The 17,585-nt window shown below is 46.1% G+C and overlaps 1 protein-coding gene across 2 annotated transcripts in view; it reads left to right on the top strand.

Moving 5' to 3' along the window:
* Positions 1–17,585, top strand: part of PRKCE (protein kinase C epsilon) — a 510,142-nt gene that overhangs the window by 232,703 nt on the left and 259,854 nt on the right. The window lies entirely within an intron of this gene.

The raw sequence follows: 17,585 nt of genomic DNA, 5'->3' as shown, positions 1-17,585 counted from the left end.
TTCTCTGTAAGCACTTTATTAAATGGAGGTTTTACATTATTACTAAATCCCAGCTTTTCCTAAAAACATGGCGTTCGGTGCTTACTGTCTATCCTAAGCAATTATCACACAGTCGCCAGAGATTTCAATCCCCTCTCCATGTGTTCTAAGGTTCTCAGGGATAGTCTTAAATGGCTATAAAAACTAAATTTTTGATAGTTATTATTCAGTCTTTTAAAGCTTTAATTATGGGAAATTTCAGTATCAAAAGTAGAGAGAATAGTGTAATAAATTCCCATGTCCCTATTCCTAGCTTAAGAGTTATGTGCTCATGCCTGGCCAGCCTTGTTTCCTCTCCCCCATTATTTTGAAACAAAAAAAAAATCATAAAAATATTTTTGTTATTCTACCCTGATTTCTCTACTCTGTTTCTCAGTATTTTTATATAATTTTCTAAACATTGCAGCAATAAGGACTTTTAACTTTTTCAGATTTTGCCTTGAATATGTAAATGTAATCCAGATGGATCTGCAGGCATAAACAGAGTGGCTCCCCTGCACAGGGTGCTGTGCTAGGTGTGGGAACGGGTCAGGTTTTGTTGGATGGTGGGGGAGTGAGGCAGCAGATGTGCCCACCCTCAGGAGAAGCTGTGGGCTCTGCTCTGATAACCCTTGCAGTCCAGTTGGTCCTTGGGATGCAGGCTGACTGAGCGAGCACAGGTTAGGTGCCCAATGAGCATCTCTGTTCAGATGTGCTAGGGTGGCTCAGCAGAGCAAGGGACTGTGTGGTCTGGGAATTTGGGGATGAAGATTTTGAGGAGGGGCACAGAGCATGGATTGGGTTGGATATTGCTATCAGCACGATTCTGACTACAGGAATTTGTTGGGAGCCCACTGGGCGACTAAATTAGGAATCGTCAGACTGAAGCGTGGCTGCCAGACCACAGGAAGCTCAGCCCAAGTTGTACCACAAGAGCTCTTTGGCTCCATCACCATGTCTGAGGCTGGCCATTGCTGCTGGATGCCTCCTCTAGGGTTGCATCCTAAACTGTCCCTATGTCTTTGTCACCCCTCAAGTTTCCAAGTCCCAATGAGACCGTCTGATTGGTGGAGTAGGTCACACACCAGAATGGTGGCTGCCCGGGGTCGGGGCTGGGGGAGACAGGAACAGGTATTTGTCACCTTTAGCTTCTCTAGAAGACATGGGCTCTGCCTTCCAGCAAAAAGCATGCAGTGAGGGGTCTTCCCAGACATAAAGGGGTTTTAGATCCTAAGCGCCCAAAAAGATAAGGGTCCACTCTGAACATCCCCGTCATCTTAGACTATTTCCTCTCCATTGTTTTCAGCACAGACAAGGTCTTCGTTTTCCTTAAAAAAGCCATTTGCGTCTGTTGCTCCCGGTTTCCCATCCCCATGGCAACTGCGAGCGCCCAGGTGCCCCAGAGCATCTCCTGTGCAGTTTTCCTGCTTCTAGTCGCTCCCACCTCCACTCCTGCCTACACAGTGCTGCCGCCACTGCTTTCATCTCCACCAAAACAGCACGGCAGCTCAAAACATCTTTGATATCCTCCTGTTGCCTGGAAGACAAAGGCTAACTTTTTACACTGGCCCTGCCTTCCACAAGTTGACACCTGGTCTCCATTTTCAGCCTTATCTGTCATTCCAGAAACCCTCGTCTCTGGCTAAGCAGGTCCCCAGGCACACGCCGTGCCTCGCCAGCTCCGTGCGTTGCTCATCGGTAGCTCTGTTGCTTGGGGGCCCTCCCCTCTCCTAACAGAATCCTTGTTCTGCTCACGTTCTGCTGACCTCCCTGGAGAGAGGTGACTGCTTTCTTTCACTCCTGTGGCACGTGTGTGCCTTGCTCTGAGGCCCCTTCGGCCCTGGCATCTGTCTGTGTAGACCTGCTGTGCAGCCTGCTGCACGTCTGCGTGTTTCTCTCCTGTGCCAGCACAGGGCTGGGCATACGGGAGCTCACTAGATATTTGAGGTTTCCTTTTTTCATAGAAGGAGAGAACAGGCAGGGAATTAGAAATAGGGACGGTTCAATGCAAAATACAGAGGTAGAAATGCTGAAGTCAGAAGTCGAGGTCAGCAGGCTGAGGAGTTGAGGACGGAGGCAAGCCGGAGTGGGAGGCGAGTTTGGGAAGATGGAGTGGTTGGTTAGGCATTTGCTCTGTGGTGTAAACCAGATGGAGACACTTCGGTTCTATGCTCCCAGGTGTACGAGTGCTCACCTGGTTTACAAGGATGCTCTGGAGGTGGCCAACAGTCAAACAGCAAGGATTTCTGGAGACTCGAGCGCGTGTCTGTGTAAATAGCAGTAAGAGTGGCAGGTGCTGGAGCAGCCTTGGCTGCTGATGGGATATGGATTTCCCGGCACACACTGATGGCAGGTGGATTGTCCTCACAGCTTGCACCCGCGTGGCATTTTGATGTGTATCCTTGTGCGCTTTGCAGGAAGAGGGAGCAGAAATGTGTAACGGTCAGGGGTGCACCCCCTGGGGTTGCTCCTGACTGAGGACTTCTCTAGGGCAGCATCCCCAGACGGCTCAGGGCATCACTGTGCAAGTCAGCCTGGGCCTCCTGCCCATTATCCTGTCAGCCTTGTTCAGCTGTTCAGAGAAATGTTGCAAGGGGCCCCCGATTTGGGCCTACTGTTTGCCTCTCTGCAGGGTTCACAGAACCCTGAAGGCCATGTCTACAGATTCAAGTACAAAAGAATGAGAAGGGAGAGTTGGGAAGGGTTGGGGCACCTGGAGGGTGTTCAGCTGGACAGTTTGGTGGAAACAAAGAAGGAAGTGACCTGTGCCTTGAGAGACTGTGTGGAGAGTTGGTGATAGGAGGGAACGCCCCATGAAGATGACCACTGTCTGGCAGGGTCAGCGTGCTGGGGACTCTCAGGAAAGGCTGGCCGTCGGGGTCAGCCTCTCTCCCCGTCATCACAGCCTGGCTCACGTCCTGCTCGGAGCCTCCCTAAGTGCCATCTCCTCCCACTGCAGGGGCCACTCCTGTTGGGACACTCATCGATCCTGCTGCAAACGCTCGCTTGAATTGTAGGTTGCTTTTCTATTGAACAGCTAGGCTGGAGCTCTGAGCCCGGGGCTGGTTTGTTCCGTATAGACCCTAGGGCCCTTAGCACTGCCCTGAGCAGCAGTGGGAGACCACCAGAGGGGCTGGGGCTCTAGGGCCATAATCCTTCCTCCCTGCTTCTTGGTGAAGGACTTCCAACCTAAGTCTGCGCATTTGTAAAATAGATAAAAAACATATCTCAGATTAAAGAGGTAACATGTGTGATGTCCCCGGACATAGCTGGCACTCAGCGTCCAGCAAACACAGTCTGAATGACCACCCTCCCATATCCTGCAGCCCATACATGTTGCCACACAGGATCGGTATGTTATAGTTGTTTCATCAATACATGTCTGTAGATTAAAGGTGATGAGAGTTGTCGTGATCCCAGTTGTGAAGGTCTCCTTTAGAGCTCAGCTTTTAACCTGCAAGCATTCAGAACTAGAACTGCTGAGGGGAATCCTGGAACTTGTCTTACTGCGAGTGATTAAAGAAACAGGTTGTTTGATAAAGGAAGATTAAGGCAACTAATTGCTGAGCAATGAATGTCTGGCTAATGCCAGATAGAGACATCTTAAGAGAGGGGAAGTTAAGCATCCAATAAAGGGAACAATAAAAATGAATAAGGGAAACTTAAGGGGAAAAATAGATGAATGCCTTGGAGTGAGAAAGTGTTATAGTAACACCCAAGGATCTTCTAAGGGGAGGCAGCCTGCCAGTATGTTGGGGAGGGCAGATTTCTGCAAGTTACTCAGAGCATCTGAGCTGAAGTTTCCTTAACCCTAGAATGGGAGTAATAATGCCATTTCGCAGAGTTGACGTGAAAATGACATTAAAAAATTTTTTAATCAAGTTTTATTGAAGTATGTACATATAATAAAATTTACCAATTTTAAGTGTAAACTTGATGAGTTTTGACAAATGTATACAATCATCTAGTCACCACCACAATCATGATGTCGACATTGCCATCATCCTCAAAGTTCCCTTATGCCCCTTGGCAGTCAGTTCCCTCATTTCACCTCTGGCCACTGGCAATCAGTTATCTGCTTTATGAATCTAAAGCTTTACATTTTCTAGGATTTCATAAAAATGGCATCGTAGACAACATATTCTCTTGTGGCTGGCTTCCTTATGAAGTTTTAAGAGTCATTCTCGTTGCACGTAGTCTGCTCCATTTGGTGAAGACGGGATTTGACAGCGTATGTGAAACACTCGCCGTGTTGCCTGGCACACAGGAGTCCCCTTCCATTTCCCTCTAAAAAAAAAAAATGTTCATTTTAAAAGTGAGCTCATCAGTCTCATCTATCCTTCTATCTCTCCCTGGGTAAACTAGGGACTTAGACAGAGGTGCTTGTTGAGGACATTAGTTGTAAGGGTTTGGCCGCAGGCTGAGGAGAATGTCTGCTGAGAAATGAAATTTTTTCCAGGACAAATGGTATTGATCAGATACATTTTCACCAGTTGATTTCTGTTTTTTCACTCATGGTCACTAGGTGTGCTCCCCTGGAACACAGACAGCCACAGTAACAGTAGCTCCTAGTAGGGGTGAGCCTGATGCCGGTAATACTAACTCTGGGAAATTTCAAAGAATAGAAGAGGGACTTTCTCTTTAAAAAAAGAAAAAAAAAAAAAGCTGTTGCTCTACAGAGGTCTGGCTGTCACTTTGCACCCTGATGTCATTTGGCTGGACCCTAGACCGTGGGGATAAATGGTACAGCCAACTAAGGCAGGACAGCCGTGTGATGATTTTAGAAGGACTAACAGGACACCAGGAAAAGCCTAATTCATTCTTTACTTCTCTAGTTTGGCTAGGGGAAAAAAAATGCTTTTCTGAGTTTATGCAAAGTGATCATGTTTTATTCATCATTTGGTCGAAGTCACTCTTGAGGCATGCAGGGTTGATGATGTCAGCTTTTCCATCTCAGCCGAGTCAAATTTGAGCCCTTCGGCATCTGTGTTAGGGGCTGGGGAAACCAAGCAGAAGAGGGCATGGTGCCATCTCAGTGTATTAGGAAAGCAAGAATCATCTCAGCAAGGTGAGATCTGCTCAGGTGTAGAGGAAGTGCTGTGGGACCACAGAGGGAGGAGACACAAATACAGAAGGGTGAGGGGCACGGGCTGGGGGTTCCAGAGGAGCTGGTGTTTGGGCTGTGGTTGCGGCTCACTGAGGAAGGTGGAGGAGGGCGCTGCAGGCAGAGTCCCAGCTCTTTACGATTCCTGTCCTGGACGTGCCTAAACCAGGGCGGTCATCCACGAAGGAGCATGTGTTACCTTGGTGTTGCCCCTGCACGGTGGGTGTGGGAGGATCTGGGTTCTGGTTCTCACCTTCGACCTGGCTCTGTTACCTTGTCCAAGTCGCTTAACCTCTTTCAGGGGCACATGCTCTTTGTAGGTTGGTTCAGTGGTCCTAGTCATCCCCAACCTCCCTATAGGTGGTCTGTATAGGCTCCAGGGGAAGAAATTTGAAGTCCTGGGCTTTAAGTGGCCATGGCTAAGAGAGAGCTCTTTGTTCTATCCTCTCTCCTGGAAGTTTCATCTCCCGGTCCTCCTACAAGGATGATATGACCACCTGAATGCCTGGTTTTCCCTTTCAGCCTTTTTTCTGCATTTCCCTTCCTTGGCTTTTTATAGATTGGATTTACCTATTTGAATCAGGTAATTAGTTTTGTTTTTTTGTAAATAGCATAATGTAAATATTTTCCTTTTTAAGACAAGAGACAATTTTGAGTCAATATACCCCCATCAAAGGAGTGAAGTACACAAATACTTTTATTTGAATGGATTATAGAGAAAATATATGCAGTTGGTAAATAATCCTGAGATAAAATATATACGTGTTCCTAAAACCCAGAGGTAACCTGCTTGTGATTCAGAGCTTCATGTGCAGCTTTTAAAATCAGGGGTGTATGAGGAAAAAATAATGACCATTAATAACTGGATTGGTGGTTTCATTAAATATAATATGTCCTTTGAAATAGCTAAACTTGTATTAAGTATGCACTCAGATAGAGAACTGTCCACTCTTTAGTTCAAGAAGAAGTATAGGCATTAGCGTCTGGCTTATCCATCTATCCATTCATCCATCCCCTAGACTCTTATTTCATGGAAGGTGATACCTTCAGACCATTTGTAGGACATTGCTTTTCCTCATAACACAGCTCGGGAATTGCTGTTCAAGGCAGTGTGCCAGTGGGTCTGATGAATCAAGGCTCCTCTTTTTAGTCAGGCTGCCCATTTTGGTCCATGCTCACAGAAATAAGTCATTTGATGGTTTTTATTTTATATTTTTATTTTTAAAAACCTGAGGAAAGTTTACATAGGTCAAAGGGATGAATGAATAGCTAGTGTTACAGAAGATAACGCAATTGAGGATCGTTAGAGGATAAATGGCATTTTTGCCCAAGGTAACTGCCAAATGTCGAGTGGTGTACAGGAGATGGTGCCACATTTTCTGCAACTGCATTTGGTGCCTTTCATGGCAAAGCTGATCTGTCTTCTCTCTTGGGTGGTCAGGCTGAAGAAAGAGGAGTCAAAGTCAGTTCAGTGGTGACTTAGATGGAGGGAACGTTGCAATATGGTGTATGGTTTGAGAGGAAAGCTTCCCCAGCCACCCAAATATCTTTTTTTTGGTCTGCCAGCTGCCAGAAACTCCATCACTGGAGATTCAATTCTTTGAGTTAAGAATTGGCTTTTAATTGGCTGGCCAGAGTTTGGTGAGAGGGACACCCTGATAAACTGTTGGGAAGATATAAATTTTCCCAGTCTTTGGTATAATTTGTCAGTGTGTATGGCACTCATTTAAGAAGTATATACCTTTTCTTATCCAGCAGTTCCACGTTTATCAATTTATGCTAAGGACACAGCCAACAAGCACACAAAAAGCACATGGACAGTTTCCCACGGCAGCCTTGTTAATGATAAAGACAACTGACAATAGCCTAAATCACTTATTTAAAAAAAAAAAAAGGATTGCTTAAATATATTTTGATATACTTAATAAAATACTATGTGGCTATTCCAAATACTGTTGTAATTTTAACTTTAATGACTTGAAATAGAGTTCAGTATTGTTAAATGGCAAAAAGCAGATTCTAAGTAATATGAGCTCATTTTTGTAAGAAAAATAAACAGCACCAAAAAACACACGCAAGTAGGAAACATGAAAAGTTATATCAAAATGATAAAATTAGTTATCTGGATGAGAATGAGTAATTTAAAAATTTTGTCTTTGTTTTTATCTATATTTAAAATTTTAGTAAAATAAGCATAGATTAATAGTATAAAAAAGTTTTTTTAAAGGTAAACCTTCTTAAAGTATATATATTTCCTAAGTGATGGAAAACTGTATTAGGTACCTGTTGATGCAGAACAAATTACCCCTGAAATTTAGCTGCTTTATATAATAAACATTAGCTTGCAGTTTTTGTGGGTCAGGAATTCCAGAGGAGCTTAACTTTGTGGTTCTGGCTCAAGGACTCTCATGAGGCTGCAGTCAGTCTTCTGTCTGGTAGTAAAGTCATCCAAAGGTTTCACTGGAGTTGGAGGATCCACTTCCAAAATGATTCTCTCATATGGCTGTTGGCAGGAGGCCTCAGTCTTGCTATGTGAGTCTGTTCATAGAGGTACTTGAGTGTCCCTACAACATGGCAGCTGGCTTCCTCCACAGAGAGTGATTGGAGAGAGCAAGGATGAAGCCACAGTGGCTCTTATGACCTAGTCTCTGAAATCACGCATCATCACTTCACCTTTTTTATTCCTTAGAGGCAAGATACTAAGTCCAGCCCATGCTCAAAGGGAGGGGAATTAAGCTCCACCTCTTGAAGAGAGGAACATGAAAGAATTTGTAGACATATATTCATACAATCACAAACATGAAGTCATTTGCGATCATTAACACATCAGCAGGGTTAGGATCTATCCACTAGGAGCCGTCTTTCCTCTCAGTGGGTAATTGAGAAGAGTCCTAAAGGGGTGAGAGTTTTGGTTTTGAGATTAATATGTGCTTGGTAATGTTTAAGGAACAGAAAGCCACTCACCAAAAGAGGACTGGGTTTTTCGAGCCTAGAGACTTGGTTCTACCACACATTGCTCGCATACCTTCGGTAAATCAGGTGTCTACTCGGTTTTTCCTATTAGGTTGTGCTGGGGGTCAAATAAACTAATGCAGTTGAGAGCCCTATGGAAACTGTAAAGCAGTAAAAGAAGCTGGCTCTTGCTGACACTATTACCCCCACTATTGTTATTGTTGGAAAGGGGTACCCGTGTGAGAGTCAGGGAAGAGTGGGACACAGACATGGATTAGGGAGTAGAGAAAGGGAATTGAAAACCATTCTAGCCAGATGAGTATTTCCTAGGGCTGGAGAAGGCCTGTCTCAACCATGAACTCACATGAGGCCATGACAGTTATAGGGATTTCTGTGAAGGAGTGCTGTGTTGGGTCCTTACAGAACACAAAACCTAGTCCATGAGAAAGGCGACTACCAGGGTAGAATGTGTCAAGAAGACAACATTCTCCAGTCTCTGGGATCAGAAAGTCCTCACTCTTCTTAGATTGGTGTCATGCATTCATTCATTGTTTCAGGAACTGTGTATTCATTCCCAGCTGGGTGCCAAGCCCTGTGCTAAGGGCCAGGGAGATACAGTTAAACTGGCCACAGCTTTTTCTCCCCAGCATCCAAATCCAGCCGGAAAGGCTGATGTGCAAACATTTTGAAAAGTTGAAGACTGAGCCTTGGCTGGTGGCCTCATTCCCCAAGCCTGGATTTGAGTTTCAGGAAATAGTTTTCTCAGATGGCCTTATTCTTTCAGAGGTCACATAGCTCTGAAAATTTTATGTCTTTGGAGATTAAACCCTTTTCCCTCCACTGATGTTTATAGGCTCTTGGAGTGTTGGGCAAAGATAAAGCCAGGCAATTGCATTCAGATGGCTGTAATTTCCACTCCTCCTTCCTTCCAAGTCTTAATGGCCAACACCACACAGTTTCCAAAGGCCCTTTCATGCTCTTCCAGAAATGGCAGGGCCTGTAGTTAGTGCTGCACAGAGCAGCTCCTGCCTGAGATTCCGCTTGCTGTGAGCTGGGGCTCTCTGCAGAAAAGGTTGACACCAGTGTGGTGAGAAAGCTACCCAGTAGTTGGTTCTCTTTTCTTTTACTTGCTTATATTTCTACTGGGAGGTACTCTAAATATTCAGAAATAATCCTTGTTCTGTGAGCCTAGGCTGAACTGTGAAAGGTAAATTATTTTTATTTAGCTGTTCATGACTTCTGACTGTGCCTTAGGTGGTAAACCAAGTCAAAGTTTTTTCTCATTAGAACCATTAACCTATAACAGACCTAACTGGGAACTGTTGCTTCAGATAAATTCAATTAGCAAAAACAAAAACAAAAAACAAAAAAACAAATCCCAAAACAAAAAACAAGCCAGAAAATAACAACTGTTGATGAGAATGTGGAGAAATTGGAACCCCTTGTGCACTGTTGGCAGGAATGTAAAATGGTGCAGCCATTATGGAAAACAATATGGCGGTTCCTCAAAAAATTAAACATAGAATTACCATATGATTCAGAAATTCTGCTCTTGGGTGTATACTCCAAAAAACTGAAAGCAGGGACTCAAACAAATATTTGTACACCAGTGTTCAGTGCAATATTATTCATGATAGCCAAAAGGTGGAAACAACTCAAATGCCCATTGATAGATGAATGGATTAACAAAATGTGGTATATCCATACAATGGAATTCTGACACATGCTACAACATGGCCAAATCTTGTATGATTCCACTTATATGAGGTCCTAGAGTAGTCAAATTCATAGGGACAGAAAGTAGAATAATGGTTGCTAGGGGATGGGGGAGGTGAGGTTGAAGGGGTTAGCATTTAATTGTACAGAGTTTCAGTTTGGGAATATGAAATGGATGGTGGTGATAGTTGCACTGCCATCACCAGCCCTGAATGAGGCTCTGAGGATACAACATTGAGCCACGCAGAGGACCTGACTGCAAGGAGATCTTTTAGATTATTTTCTACTGATGGGGGATGGACGATAAACATTTAAAGCATGAGGAAGGTAATACAGGTACTATAAGGACTTTGAGAAACATAAAATCAGGAGTGAATGTGGTAGAGAGCTGTCTCGTACTTGTGTGTGGGGTGGGGTGGGGGGGCTTCAGCTGGGGTGGCCCCGGGAAGGACTCTGAAGAGTTGATATTTGGGCTAAGTCCTGAATGATGAGAAATGATTTGATCAAACTACTGAATATATCTGGACCCCATTTTACCTGAAATTTCATTGAGATTTCTGAGATACAGAAATGGCTACAAAATCCAAAATTTACTATGAATTGTGCTTGCAAAACAAGAGTGTCTGTGTTGCTATTCCTAATTGATTGCTTGAGGATTGAGATGGAGACAAAGAAGGCATTAGCAGTCTAGAATGTTACAGTGTTTCTTACCAAATACCAAGTGCTCAGACCTGGCAGTGTTTTCACCCAGGAAATGTGATAGCTGGTTCACATATTTTTCCAGGAACTGAATCCAATGAAGTTTGCCATGGGCCTTCTTGGAAAGCCTTTTATGCTTTTTAGAAAATCACTGATTTACAAAAATCAGTTTATTACTGATATTTTTATCACTTGTTATCATTCAAAAGGAGATAAGTCTATTTCACCTTGGAAACCAGGGCTATTTATTTAAAGCTTTGAGTGTGGAGTTTGAAATTTTTTGTATAATTTGTATACAAATTATGGCTTGAGATGGAAAGAAATATGCTTCTGGGACAATGAAGTGTGTGCACAGTTGATTTGTATGATATGTTTAGATTTCCGATTATGTATTTTAGAGACTCCCCTGTTGTTGCCCAGATTTTTCTTTTTAAATCAGAGTCTCAGCGTAGAAGATGAGAACTCCATGAAGACTATGGAAATGCAGTGGAATTGTTAGAAATCTGCATTGCACAGGCCTTGATTCATGATGGAGCTCACAGCGCAATGTCTGTAAAACCCTGAAGCCCTGCCAGGCGCATTAAATAAAAGAGTCCTGTGACTTCACTGCTGGAGAGTAGGTCATTTTGCAATCTGTTCTTTTTTATCAGAGTACATGGCCATCTTTGCCTTAGGATAGTGAAATGGTATTTCCCAGGACGGAAGAATTGAAATCATTTGAATTTCAAAGCTGCAGATCCTATCATATTTGGGAATTTTGACCTATAAACTAATTGGGGAATTATTTGACCCTCATGGAAATCTCTGGTCTTCGCAGGTCTTTCCCTCCTCCACTGGTTTGGGTTGGAGTTAGGGTGTCTGCTGGGGGGTGGTGACTGACGTGAGGGGGCACACAATGCATGGCTCAGAAGGCAACTCTGAGGTTAAGCTTTTCACCTTTCCTGGCGCACAAGGGAAGCCAGCTCGTGACTCTTTTAGGAAAACCATCCGTTGTTTCTGAAACCTGTAACGATTAGAACACGGGGGCATGAAGAGACATACTTCTGTCAAAAAGCATTTACCAAAGGCCTACTGGATGCCCGGCCCGTCTTGCAATAAGGGGCTATGGTGAAGCAGGAAAAGTGTCACCCCAAGTAGCTTCAAGCCTGGTTGAGGAGCCAACATATAAAGAACCAGAAAACAATAGCTAAAGAATCAAATCAGCATACTTGGATTAATGTCCTGAGGGCATGGGATGTGTGAATTGGTGTGCTGGGAATAATTGCTGAATGAAAAGTCAGAGAAACAAAGAAGGAAGTGGTCAGTGTGGCTGGAGAGGCCAGGAGGTCAGGGAGGCTTCATGGAGCAGGTGGAGCTTGGGTGGGCCTTGAAGGAAGATGGTGACAGAAGGGGTCTTGGATCAGGGACAGGAACACTTCTAAAGAACCCAGAGCCCCAGGCCTAAACTAGGGTATAGAAAGAAATACTATCTAAAGGGTTAGTTTTGGGGACTTCCCTGGTGGCGCAGTGGTTAAGAATCCGCCTGCCAACGCAGGGGACACGGGTTCAAGCCCTAGTCCGGAAAGATTCCCACATGCCGCGGAGCAACTAAGCCCGTGAGCCACAACTACTGAGCCTGCGCTCTAGAGCCCGTGAGCCACAACTACTGAGCCCTCGTGCCACAACTACTGAAGCCGCACGCCTAGAGCCTGTGCTCCGCAACAAAGAGAAGCCACCCCAGAAAAGTAGTTCCGGCTCGCCGCAATTAAAGAAAGCCCCCGTGCAGCAACGAAGACCCAACACAGCCAAAAATAAATAAATAAATAACTTTATAAAAAAAAAAAATAATAAAGGGTTAGTTTTGTTTGAAAAACATTCACCTGTTTCTAGCATCCCAGTTGTTATCTGTAGGGTTAAGAGGCATTAGATGGGGGCAGTGGCAGCCCGTGTGCTCTGTGGTCGAGTAAGTTTGGATCGTGCTGGAATAAGCAGCTCAGAGTTTCCCCTGCAAGACTCCTCAGGCCTTTCGTACACTGATGTTCACAGTGACTTTCCCAGATGGGCATAGACAGCGTGCAGTTTCCTGCTTATTCAGCCACAGAACCATGTTTTTTCCAGGAGGATCCTGTGGGAATAGAGTTCCAAAAAGTATAATTGAGTTGGGGAAATGCTAGCCTAAATGATTTTATTTCAATGTGTTTTTTAGTGCAAGTCACTAGCAATAGAGCCATGTTTTCAGTGGTCTGAAAGCCCAAGGGGATTGATTGGAAGGAAGTTAGAGGGACTTCATTTAAAGAAACCAGTGAATGTGAGTGGTCCTCCAGGAGAGCTCAGACTGGAGTAAAATACCCTGGGGCCATCTTAATTCAGAAGTTATTCCTCAGTATATTGAGACACTTAACATTGGCTTTAAAAAAAATACTATTTTTGTTAATATCCTTCCTTCTCTTGAAATACGGGGAAGGATTTTGCATCAACAGTACAGCCTCACCATGGGGACAGAACCCTGGGTCACAGCAGGTGGGGCCGTTAGTGAAGGTACAACTCAGAGCCGGCAGGACTGGAGTTGCAGAAAAAAATACAGGCTGCCCAGTCACACTGAACTTCACATCAACTCTGCATCATTTTCAATATTAACTATGTCCCAGATAGTGCACTGGACATACTAAGACAAAGTATTCATTGTTTATCTGAAATTGAAATTTAACTGGACATCATGTGCTTTTGTTTTCTAAATCTGACACCCTTGCACAGAATGCTTGGGAAACCTAGACATGTGGACCAGAAAGTGACTTAAAATGTAAAGGCAAGGTAGCACGGATCTATTACGAGTTCTTGAGAGCCTGGGTCCTTCTCCTGGGAGATGGGTCACTACATCCTCAAGTTCCCTCTCCACTCCCATTCACTTTTATTACATCTCCCTCAGTTTGGGAGAGTTTATATACGAGAGGCTGCAACCTGGATGGTATTTTATTTGGCTCACACACTTTTAAAAACAAACAAATGTAAGGTCCAAAACTTCACCTTTGGGTAAAAAAAGGCACACATATTCAGCTTCTTTGGAAAATGCAAAAAGCATATAGTTTCATAGAAGGAAGCCAGTTGTATCTGAACCTAGAAATCTTGAACCCAGAAGGACTACAAATTCCCTGCCTGCAGTGAACACAGTGAGGGCTGGCCCAGTGTAGTCCAGGGCAAATGTCAGGGTGGGGGAGAAGAGAAGAAGATAGGGTTTCTGAATACCCCACCCTCCAGGTTTGGAATTTAAAATGTAATTGAGGACACCGAATAACCTCACATGTGAAAATAAAGCAATGGTTTAAAAATGTTATCTTTGTATTGACTCAAGATGAGAGTTTTGCAAGGGAGAGATGGGCTTGTTTGGGGTACGGGAGGTTCTGGGTGTTCTTTCCCTGCCAAGAGGTGAAATGTCTTAGCTCCACACTCGGTGATGATTACTAAGTGGCCAGGGCTTACCAGCGGGCTCTGCTCAGGGATCTCATAGGGAGGAAAAAGAATCAAGCTAATCTCTTTGTGGAAAAAGTCTCCCTGTGTCCTGCTGGGGGGCTGGACCGCCCGTCCCATCTGCATTCTTCTTTTCAATGACTCACCCCTCTCCTCTCTGCCCCAGAAGCTCACCTTTCCCCCAGCCCTGCACGGGACATGCTCCTGAGAGCAGGGACTTGGGGGGAGCATGGGGGCAGCCCCTGTGATGTGAATGTGTCCGCCGGTCCTGGCGGAGGAGTCAGGGTGCTGGGGAGCTGGGCCGTGGGGACTGTGTTTGAGAGCAGGGCTTGGTGCTTCTGCTGACCATTGTACAGACACTGGCAGGGACTCTAAGGTGCCTCTGCAGGCATTGTGGCACAGAGGATCACTGGCTGCCACCAAAGTAAATCACACCACGGGCGCTTGCTGTATCCTATGGCAACAGGAGCTCCTTGTTAATTCAGTGATGCTGGAGGCAGGCAGTATTACAGGCTACTTCACATTGGCTGGGCAAAACCAATGTGAGCCCAGGTCATGAGCATCCTTGATTTATGGCCAAGCCCCAGGAACCTCTTTGCTTCCTCTCCAACATCCCTGCTACCCCTCCCCCCAGCTCCCCAGTTTTGGAATTTGGTAGTGGGAGGAGAGGGAAGCTCCAATAAAATGTTATTCCAGAGGTCAAGCAGAACCCTGAATAATGAGTCCATTAAACTCCACAATCAATATCCAGCTTCTAAACATTATGTATATTGATGAGCTTATTGCTAGGAGACTAGTGCTGAGGGACTTGGAATCCATTTTACTGGGACCAAATTGGTTGTTGATGGGCTATAGTAGACTGTGACTTTAATAATCAGCTAAAAACATCCTGCCATCCAGTAAAACACAGCTTCAGCACATCAGAGCCCTCGTGTACTTTCCTGAAAGCCAGGCAGAGCAGGGCTTTCACTGGGCCCTGCATCATGGCCCTGTGGGCTCTTCCTAAGGGACAGATGGGCTGACCAGGGCCCCGCTGAAGCCTCCACTGGTGCTGGGATGAACAGAGGGAGACAGGCAGGGAGGATGGAGGCAAGGGGGTAAGCCTTTCAGCTGTGATGTGAAAACACGATGTGTGCTTCATGAAGGGTGCGTGAGGACTGGCTCTTGGCCCTTGTGGTCAGTGCACACACATGCCAACCTGAACTGCTGACCCAGCTCTGTTCTCGGGACACACAGGTCACAAACTGAGTGAGCTGTGGTTCCCACAGTGGGAATGAGTTCCCTTTACGGTCTTTTTATCCAAGAGGCTCAGTAGGAGGAAGGCTGTGTTTGTGTGCAGTATGGTGTTCGAGTGTGTGTGTACGCACGGGTGTGTGCAGGGGGGGTGCTTTCAGTGAAGCACTTCAGCCTTCCTTCCCCACCCACACTTCCCAGGTATGGAGCATGACATGGTTTCCCGGAACACACTGGAATCTAATATAAATTCTCCTCTTAATTAGCTGGGCCAGAGCTGGTCAGATGGTCACTAAGGCCAAGTTGAAGAGTCTCGAGCTCCTGGCCTGTCGGGCATCTCCTGCTCCTTTGGGCTTCTGCTGGGTATAGAGATGCTGAGTTTGGGGGTCTAGTGCTGCGCATAGGGCATAGCCTGGGCCAGGACACTGTCAAGTTTTGGAGAACAGGTTTCTGGAGGCAGGAAGTTGCAGGTAATTAGGTTAGTTAAGCCCTTACAGCTCTCCAGCTGGGGAACTGCTCTGAGATACTCTGGAGATTTAAAATTGTGCATTTACTAAAACAAAGCCCAAACATCCACAATTAAACCAAGGTGAGCCCCTTCTCCCTGTGGTGCTGTGCACTGCTCCGCTCGGTTTGAGTCGGGGGAGGGTTTTAGGGTTTCCCACGTTCTCTCTGAATATCTTTCATCTGATTCTGAACACAGGCCTGGCTGGTGTGACCCCGGGTCATTCCTCAGTCCTACCCTCTGCCGGGGCGTGGTGGGCAGCTGCCTCTGTCTCAGCAGGGTGCTGTGTTCCTCCACGTGTCCCCGGGTTAAGGGGCAGCGGGAGCAGGGGCCGTGATCTGTTGCTGCTGGCCCACCGCCCTCTGTCAGGCAGGAGCTCTGGGTGTCAGTGTTCCAGCAGCTTCTGAGATGCCTGGCTGGGTGTGCAAGGCCTGCTGAGGCCAGGGCTGGGGGAATGGGGTGGGGGAAGGGAGCAGCACTGTTGGAGATTGGTTCCCCCACTTGGCTGGGCCAGTGTTCGGCAGGGGGTCTGCCTGGAGGGCTGCACTGGGCTTCTCATCAGTCCAGGCCCAGAGGACCTGGTGGGGGTCCTGGGTGGATGAGGGCGCACAGATGGCATCCCTCTCACGCCCCCTGTGGGCACCGTGCTGCGTGGTGCCCCTGGTCAGCTCCAGAACCAGGGAGGGGAGGGGTAGGTGTGGCGAAGAGGGGAGAAAGGCAGTCAGAGGGGCCCCGAGTGCATTAAATTGCTGAAGAGCAAAGGTTAAAACCCTTGAAGTGATTGGATCAGCAATGGAGGAGGAAGCCCGAGAGAAGAAAATTGAGTCTTAAGTATCACGGAGCATCTGACTGGGAGTGAAAGGGTTTTAAGTTGGCAAAAGGGAGAAATGAATTGGCCCCTGTTGAGCTACTTTCAGGAATTAGAGGCAGACCAACTGGATATTGAGGAAACATTTGAATGTACTGGATTATGTTTGGTTTCAGAGGCTAAGAATGTCTGAGGCCCTTCTGTGTTTTCTGAAGAGCTTCTGGGGTTACTCTCCTGCAGAATTAGGAAAAAATCAGACTGGACTGGATTTATCCCTGGCGGGAAGGTAACCACAGTAGAATGCATTTCCCGCTTGTCCTACTAGACTTTCCCTGCTGTGGAGGTGGCACTCGAGGGTGTGGCTGACTCTTGTCATGCACACGCCTTGTGTTTTCCCCCAAAGCCAGTCTGCATGGCCTTGATTGCATCACGAACTGTTCTATCCTGGAGAAGGAGCAGCGGCCTAGAGCAAGTGGGAAGCTTGGTTCCGAGGCCCAGATCTGCCCTGGGCCTGCTCCCAAGGCTGAGCAGAGCAGATCTGAGCCTGCTTGCGTCCCGGCATCGCTCTGGCACTTCCCCACTTGGGTGACCATCAGCAAACTCCTTGCCTCTCTGGGTCCCTGGGCCTCATCCTAAACTGGGCACACCGGTAGTATCTGCTTCTAGCCTTGTGCCGATTAGATGGGTTAGGATTTATAGAGTGCTGAGAACAGTGCCTGGCATCTATATTAATAAAGAAAACATTGTCCAAAATGATCTCATGTATCTCCCAGTTTTCACTTCTGTAATTCTGTTTCATCTTCTAATCTCTAAGGTGTGATTATCACCTTATTTTGGGGATAGGAAAAGCACAAGGAGACTTTGGGTACATTTTCTGAGTGCAGGTGGTTGGTTAATGGATGGAAAACCAAGAACTGGGTTCAGAAGGGGAAGGAATTGCATTAGAGTTGAGGGGCCCCGACTGTTCTCCATTCCCCAGTCTTGTCATTGGCCCTAGGGGCCCGCTTCTCAGGCACAGGATGAAGATGATAAAGCAAGTCCTAGGCATTGGGAAGAAACAGTGCTGAGGAGGCAGCCGGGCCCCTGGCCATGTGAGGAGGCTGGCA

Source organism: Balaenoptera musculus, chromosome 13 (assembly GCF_009873245.2).
Source record: "Balaenoptera musculus isolate JJ_BM4_2016_0621 chromosome 13, mBalMus1.pri.v3, whole genome shotgun sequence".
NCBI classification, from domain to species: domain Eukaryota; kingdom Metazoa; phylum Chordata; class Mammalia; order Artiodactyla; family Balaenopteridae; genus Balaenoptera; species Balaenoptera musculus.
The sequence above is the reverse complement of the archived record's forward strand: the minus strand, read 5'-3'. Positions and strand labels throughout refer to the sequence as shown.